Source organism: Limulus polyphemus, unplaced genomic scaffold, assembly GCF_000517525.1.
Source record: "Limulus polyphemus unplaced genomic scaffold, Limulus_polyphemus-2.1.2 Scaffold1855, whole genome shotgun sequence".
In the NCBI taxonomy this organism is placed as follows: Eukaryota; Metazoa; Arthropoda; class Merostomata; order Xiphosura; family Limulidae; genus Limulus; species Limulus polyphemus.
Window position 1 is genome coordinate 73,792 of NW_013667465.1, and position 8,685 is coordinate 82,476.

Consider the following 8,685-nt stretch of genomic DNA (forward strand, 5'->3'; position numbering starts at 1 on the left):
GCAAGTTTTCTTGCAACTGCTGTTGTCTCTCTTTTTGTTTCTTTTCTTTTTCCTCCAACAACTGCTGTAATCTCTCTTGTTTACTTTGCTGTTCGAGCTGCCACTGTTGCAAGTTTTCTTGCAACTGCTGTTGTCTCTCTTTTTGTTTCTTTTCTCGTTCTTCTTGTTTCTTTTGCTGCCATGAAATCTGCTAAGCTGTAGTTTGATTTGCCGCTTCTCATTTCCATTTTTTGTCCCACTCTCTGACACCAATTTGTTACGTCTCTGTTCGTTAGTTAATTTTCTGTATAATTTCTTTCCGAAGAAACTTTAACGATACAAGTCCTTTCTTAAATAAAACTGATTTATTCTTTCTAAATACAACTTTGCAATACACTTAATTTCCACAGTCATACCATAACAAACACTATAATTCACAACGAACGTCACACGTGCTCAACTCAACAATACGTCTCTCTCTCTGTCCGCAGTTCAATTACCTTACATTGTTGCCATCACGTCTTGACCGTCTTATATGTACAAGAATACCGAAATCTAGTAAACGCTCGAGCATTCATGAACGTTCTAGAAGCGCATGATGTGCTACAAGTGTCACGTGACCTCCGCTGTCATAACAATACTGTTAATGGTACCAGGAGATATGGCAAGCATTTTTTTTTTTTTTTGCTTTAGGTGTGACTTTGAAGCCCATTGCCATTCTAAATACTCTTTTCAGTTTTTCTGCTTCCATAGAACACTTTAAAGCCTCCTTTCATTGAAATGCTATACAAACATTTTCCCTTTGAAAAGGATGTTACATATTCTTTCAGTCATAAGTCTACCTATAGGATGTTGCATTTTAATGTCAGGAATTTGCTGCAAGCCAAATATATAGTTATTAAACATGTTGCCTTTGGTAACATTACTCCATTTGTAGTAACACACCACTATATTAGCATTTGGAAATTGTTCTTATAAACCGTAATTAATCTATATATTCTTCTTTGCTGGGTACTTTTATCAGATGTGTTGTATACATTTATGTGTTAGATTTTAGAAACATATAAATATATAGTATGTTCCTCTCCCACTTCAATTTTACTTCTTTGTATAAAGTTATATTTTCACATTATTAATAACAGAGTGCAAAGAAATTGTTTAAGCAAATACAGTGTATTTGTAAATGTGATAGGCAGCTATATCTAATATTACCTATGACTAATATTCATGTAGTATTTCATTTTTATTGATAGAGTTCATTAATAAGGCTTATTATAAGCACACATTAGTCATAAGATATTGTTATTATGTATCATAAGCACGTAAGATTGTTTTACTTCAGTGTATTTAGAACTAGTTAGATTTCTGAAGCATTTGCATGATTTTTGATTTTATTACAGTAATAGTTGCTTGACTAACACTTTACAAGCTGACTTAGCAAGTGATGATGATATATAGAATTACTCCTACAATACTGAAACAGACATTTGCATGATTTTTGATTTTGTTACAGTAATAGTTGCTTGACTAACACTTTACAAGCTGACTTAGCAAGTTATGATGATATACAGAATTACTCCTCCTACAATACTGTAACAGACATTGTTTAAATTAATATTTCATATTGTGATGTCTTCATATATGATGTGAGATAAATCTTGTCTTTTAACTAAAATGTTAATACAACTGTAGGGACATGACACAAAACATACATATTCATAACTATAACTGCATGACTTTATGATCTGTTAATACAGAGATTCTTGGAAAAGGGAATAATAACAGAAAAATAAAGAATAGTAAGTTTTAACATATACTGTTTGGAAGAACATTAGATTGTGTTATCATGCTACAAAGGTGTATTAGATATAGTTCAAATTGAATGCCGAATAGTCTTTGTAGTAGAACTCTTACCTCATCGAGTGGTAATGTTGAACATCTTGTTTTAATAATGTTCAGTAAAATATTTATATATAATTTATGATTATTTAAAATTAGCATCTTCATATAATATTCCCATTAAGCCAAATTAAATTCTAGAATATTTCAAACGGAATAATTTTTTTAACATAGAGTATAAGAGTGTAATGTAAACTGATCTGTGTAATAACCTCTACTTACATGATGTTAATATGTTTACTGCTTTTACTATATAATTACATTAGTTATGCTGAATTAATTTTTCTGACATTAGAGAGCAGATTTAATGAATCATTCGGTTAAAGAATAAGTTTTACTTTTTATTTATATTGTAGAATCTTTGCACAAATGTTTTATACTTATGAAATATTTTAAACATAGTAACAAGTATTCTGATTGTGTTTTTTTTTGTTCTTTTTTTCAGAGTGAACAAGATGTATCCTTTTTTCTGGTTCCAATTATTATTCATTGTACAATGCGAATTATGTGTCTAACATGAAATTTTCTTTCCTCATTGACATGCAAAATTATCTTTAAATTTGTGATTCAAACGTGCATCCAAAGGGTAGAGAACCCAGTTAAGTCTAAACTCTGTAGTTATTATCTGTAGTAAAAGTCATCATGAAATGTAAACTGTTTTTACCATTATTTGTGTTTGATTCATGTCCATATGTAGGATTTTCTTTATTAAATGATTTGTTGGATGCTACAATTTTCTATAGCAGAAGCGCTAATCAATTATTCTTCATAGGAAGAGCTCCAACTAGTTATTTTTCATACCTGGAATTTCAGCCAGTTATTCCTTGTAGCTTGAATTCCAGTTGATTATTCCTCCTGGCTGACACATCTGTGTTAGTTAGTTTTATCGATTTCTTTTTCCAACAAATATCCCTCTTCTGTACAAGTAATGCATATTTCCTTCTGCTTACAATGGTTCATGGGAATGCATTTCTTATGAGATCAGTTTATCAATTCATTCACAAGAAATATCACATTCAGCAGGTTTCAACTAGAAGAAATCTGTTGTATTTAATTAATTGTAAAAATGGGTCTAATCATGCATTGGGGTGGTGGTTAGGAGAGAGCTGTTGTATTTAATTAATTGTAAAAATGGGTCTAATCATGCATTGGGGTGGTGGTTAGAAGAGAGCTGTTGTATTGAAAGCTTTGATTTGTGTGGCAAGATTTACTCATGCCTTTACAACATGCTGCCTCTTTTGTTTTTGTCTAAATTACATTGTAAACATTGTCTCGTTCTTTGGAGTGATATCTCATAGAATACTGTGAAAGGAGGAAATATGTGATTTTTAGTTACAGTTTGCTTTATATAGGGGGATACAATAATATAGCACAATATGACTATGAAAGTTCATGCCCAACTTTAAGCTTTGTATACATTAATAAGACCCAGGAATGTTTTTTTTTATTATTATTATTATTCTTAATGCTCTTTCACATCTAATATCATTCTTCAAATCAAGCAATAATGCTAAAAATATAAACATCATACTTAGGTTTCAGGTTGTCCTATTCATACCCTTTAGGTTCATTTGATTAGACATTAAAATTTTGTTTATTGTATGTCATATCTAGTCTACCCTGTATAATATTTGTAAAAATCTTTTGAAGTATTTACATCTACCTTAACTACATTCCAGCTGATGCTCCATGGTGACAAGGCTCACATGATTATGCAGGAGATTGTAATTAATGGAAGTGTAGTTGAATCGAACATTAGTAGAATACTGGCACCACTCAGGACATTAGATAAACTTACTTCATAAGTTAATTTTGTTTAGATGATGTTTGATCAGTGTGTTGGATAGAATTTCAAGTTTTACAGTGATTATTTTATTACTGCGCTACATACATATCTAATTAGAAACACAGTGTTATACAGACACTTAAAGACATGTAATGTGGCCTTAAAGCTTTCTGTAACTGATTTTCTTATGAAAATATTGTATTAATATTAGTTGCAAAATATATAGTGTTTAAACACTTAGTGTTTAATCAAAACAATATATATTTTCCCAAATCTTAATCGAGTTCAACTTTCCTTGGAAAATAGAATAAACAAAAACAAATGTTTGAGATATAACTATAAGCACAAAACTTTAATATTTCACAAATTTGGTAAACAAAATATTGAAAATTCCTAACAGTGTTTATCTTCTCTACAAAAGTAAAGTGATATCAAAGATGGGAAAATTTTCCCAAAAAAGCATAAAACCTAAAAAATGAGATGATGAAAACAGTAACTTATGATACAAACATATTTTTCAAAATACAAAGGTCTTTGATGTTTTCATGAAAACGATTTCTTAAATGTAGACTTTAGTGGTGGGTATTTTGATACATAAACAACTAACAGTAGCAATTTTTGAAGAAAAAAATTATATTTTCGAAATGGCCACTTCGAATGGAAGTTTTCTGTAGAAGAACATCAAAATCTATGATACAATTTTTTTTTAAATCATAGGCTATAGACTTGGGTATTTTTATGGAAAAATAGTTTTCTTAAATATTGAGATAAATGTGTATTTTAATGCAGCAACAATGTCTAAATTGAAATGGCCTATTAATTTGGCAAAAAATAACAATACATAATATACACACTTACAGTTTAATCAAAACAATGTATATTTTCCCAAACCCTAAATCGAGTTCAACATACATTGGAAAATAGAACAATCAAAATAAAAATAATAATTGTTTGACAAATAAGCACAAAACTTTAATATTTTACAAATCTGCTAAAGAAGATATGGAAAATTCCTAGCAGTATTTATTTTAACCACAAGATTAAAGTGAAATCAGAGATGTGCAAATTTTCATAAAAACCTTAAGACCTAAAAAATGAGAATTTTGTCAATGAAATTCTAGGTTTGAAAAGCCAATATCGAATACAAAATTTTCCTTAAAGAAAACGATAACTTATGATACAAAGATTTTTTTCGAAATTCAAATGCCTTAGCAATTTTCATAAGAAGAAACGATTTCTTAAATGCAGACTTTAGTGGGTATTTCGATACATAAACAACTAATAGTAGCGACTATTTTCGAAAACTCACTTCAAATGGAAGTTTTCTATAGAAGAACATCAAAATCTATAATCCAAAAGTTTTTTGAAAAAAATCAAAGGCCATAGTCTTGGGCATTTTAAAGAAAAAAAATTATTTTTCTAACATTTACATAAATGTGTATTTTAATGCAGCAATAATATCTAAGTTCAGATGGCCTATTAATTGATCCAAAACAACAGGATTTATAGACTTAGAGTTTAATGAAAAAATATATATATTTTACCAAACCATACATCGAATTCATTTGTCCTTTAAAATATAGAATAAGCAAAAAATAATAATAGTTTGAGAAATAAACACAAAATTTAATATATATCTCAAATTTGACTGAAGACTCACCCTTGGGATATTGTCTCCTAGGTGTTTTAACAGCTGATGTTTCCATATAGTCTTGGTTGTAATATACAGGTTCCCACATTTATAACAAATCCCTCTTTCTGGTATGCGAGAAGTTACATTCTTTACAAACTTTTGTTCACTTCCTGGCAATATGTACTTTCAAGTTATACTTGAAATGCGTAATCACTGTTCCATCGAATCATTCAGGAAATGATTTCAAACTGAGCTTGGTATAACTCCCATGGTACCTTTCCACCACAGTATCATTGTTCATTGGTTTCTTTATTGGCAGATGTTTAAATGACCAGCTAAATTCCTAGAATGGATTTGGTAATGTCATGACTGTAATAGTCCAGAGAGGTCCTTCAGTAATTGGAAATACAGCAGTAGTGGTAACAGGTGTAGACCAAATAAGTTCTGCTTTTCCAAATTTTGTAGTAGATGGTATTTTAGGATGTAACACTTGAATCGATGCAGAAATAGGTGTAGTTGGCTTCCTTTTTGCATTTAATTATTCATTTTCCAGGTGTTTTATTCTGTCACTGATGTTCTTTTCTATTATTGATGTCATTCATTAGATCACCTTTGACTTATACAATTTTGTCATTACAGCCTTGCTATACTTCATCAATTGTATCTTTGTAACATCTCCATACATCTTTGATAGTTTTCTCAGACTTGTCTTCAATAAGATTTATTTTTTATTCTAATTCTTCCTTAAATGGTACATCTCATTCTCTTAGCTCCTCTCTTAAGTTCCTGTCTCATTCCTCTTTGTCTTTTTTTATTTTTCTATTTCTTACTTCAAATTAATTTTCAGTCTCATTCTTTCTTCCTGGTCTCTTTTAATTTTCTTTCTGTTTTTTGACCCATTATTCCTTTAATTTTCTGTCTCTTTCCTCTAAATTTTACCTCAATAATTTCATAAGTTCTATTTCATAATCTCATTTCTTACACCAGTTGTTGTAATGTTGTTTTTTCGTTGGTGGGTTATTTTAAATTATCTGGTGAATATCAGTTCATGTAATAATAGCAAATTAAATGATTTATTTCTTTGATATTTCTACATACTTAAACATTGTGGTAAATTGTAGGCCAAGTTTATAACCACTTTAACTGTACTACCTTTACGTTAAAAAATCTTCCTTGTACAAAGTAATTATATATGTACGACAGCTGACACAGAACCAAATACTTCAGTAAAAATAATACTGGCTGAAACAAAAACGCTGACTGATTCATTCTTTCAACTAGAAACCAATCTCTATATTCTGAACTAACTTATTAATGCTTTGTTATAACCTTTAGAATTTACTAAACACATTTGACGTCAAAATCTTTAAGAACTTTCAAGGAGTTCCAGGTCTACGTTATTAAATTTATTGATCTTAATATCAACAAGTTGTAGCTTATAACACCTCGTTGACTATTCAACAAAATTTCTTTGTTAATTAAACTACTTTGCAAAGCATCATTTAACAAACTTTCAAAACAATTTTTTCCACCACTGATGTAAGTCTAATTACGCCTAAAATTACACAAACAATCAAATCGAATCCTGGTAGGTTTGATAAACCAGGAATAGTCAGAAATTTTTAAAATTTCTCTTCGCCTCCTCTTTGGCTTGTGTAATAAATAAGACTTCGGGGACTTGATTGTATTTTTTGTCTGTTTTGAAACTGCTGTAGTGGGTTACCGAAATCAAGCAAAGAGAGAAGCCTGAAATAGAGACCGGAAATACATTCCTCTTCTTGTCTTTGGTGTAATAAGAATATTTAAGCTTCCAGTCTAGCTCATAAAAATCAGGGACCCAACCAGAGAGACCAATCAACGCACCCCCGCACTCTGGGGCCACAACCCAGAAAGAACATAAGACCAAAACTATTGTTTATTCACAATTACAATAACAATCTGTGTTAACAGTAACATTCAGAGAGAACAAACAATGCAAGCAAGAATTAGCAATACAAGAGAATTTACAAAGCAGGAAATATAGATTCGACAAATTAACTACTTCACAATTTAGATAATAATTCAAAACTTAACACAGATTCAACGAATTAACAGTTTCACAATTTTCATAATAATTGAGCACGTACTCTTTTATCCATTCCTAGTCGGTAACCTGAAAAGAAATGGGGAGAAGGAAAAGGCAAAACACTCATTGTGGTTGGTGGCGTTTGTTCTATTTTTATTACCTCCGTTAAAAATAGATGTAACATTACAAAAAAATCAGATGGAGAAATATTATCTGGTGCGGGAGCCTGATCAATTTTCAAACGCACTATTTCATTTAAAGCTTAGAATTAATGCGATCATCTTGTTCATAGAGTATGTTTCCCTGTAGCAACCGTTCAGGATGACAAATACTATTTAAATATTCGTGAGTAAAACTGAAGAAAAAGTACAATTAAGTCATCCAGTTATCTCATAACTGCAGAAATAAGCCTTCCGTTTTCATTACTTAAAAGGCGCTACTCGTATTTTGATGCCCCAACCCCCAATGATTCGGCGATAAGTTTAAGATTTAAAAAAAAAATTGGGTCTCTATATCTGCGGTGAGAAGAAAGCACAGATAGAGCATGTACAATTTCATGTTTAACAACGACCAAACAAGTTTTGTTTGTTTGTTTATAATTAAGCACAAAGCTACACAATGGGCTATCTGTGCTCTACCCACCATGGATATCGAAACCCGGTTTCTAACGTTGTAAGTCTGCAGACTGGGGGGCACGACCAAAGAAATATACATTGATTTGTTGCTTACTTAAAAATAATAATAACATAAAGCTCTATTATTAATTTTTACATTAAAACAAAGGCAAATAAAGTATTTACATTTATAAATAATTAGATAAATTTTCTAACTTTTGTGCGTGTACCTATACAGTCACAGTAAAGGAACCAAGTTTTCACATTACTAAGAAATTAAACTTGGATTTTACGGAAAACAATATTTTTACCGCTAGAGTACGGTGGGTGTAAAGGAAAGGATATATTTTTAATTAGAAGTAGTGTTGATTAGGATTGGATGGTTTAGACTTAATTGGGATTTGTTTACGTTTCTGTATCGACATGTAAGTGAAATTAATAGATTTTATGTATTCACTGATTCAAACTATTGACATATATGTTATTATTATTATTAATCGTGATGTCAGAAAAACAGGTAGGTTCAAGAAGTCTTGATACAAAATCATTGAAAACTAGCAGAGACCCCCAAAACATTTCCGGCCAAATTAGTATCTTTATCGTAGCAGTACTTCTTTAAATATAACATTTCTAGCACAATACAAACGAATTGTAATCGTAGACAACGAAATGTGTAAATACACTTGTATATATGCCGTACTTTATAAAA

General features: G+C 30.5%; 1 protein-coding gene and 1 long non-coding RNA gene across 2 annotated transcripts in view; both read left to right on the forward strand.

Moving 5' to 3' along the window:
• The window catches only part of LOC111087193, a 27,362-nt gene extending 23,707 nt beyond the window's left edge, over window positions 1-3,655 (forward strand). Inside the window, exons 2-3 of the long non-coding RNA XR_002611906.1 lie at window positions 2,324-2,335; window positions 3,558-3,655. This is a non-coding gene — a long non-coding RNA (uncharacterized LOC111087193). The remainder of the gene's footprint in view (window positions 1-2,323; window positions 2,336-3,557) is intronic.
• A 4,620-nt stretch (window positions 3,656-8,275) lies between these two features.
• LOC106465167 (COMM domain-containing protein 2-like) overlaps window positions 8,276-8,685 on the forward strand; it is a 6,437-nt gene continuing 6,027 nt past the window's right edge. The window contains exon 1 of the mRNA XM_013925369.2: window positions 8,276-8,401. The gene's annotated coding sequence lies outside the window, so the exon portion shown is untranslated. The remainder of the gene's footprint in view (window positions 8,402-8,685) is intronic.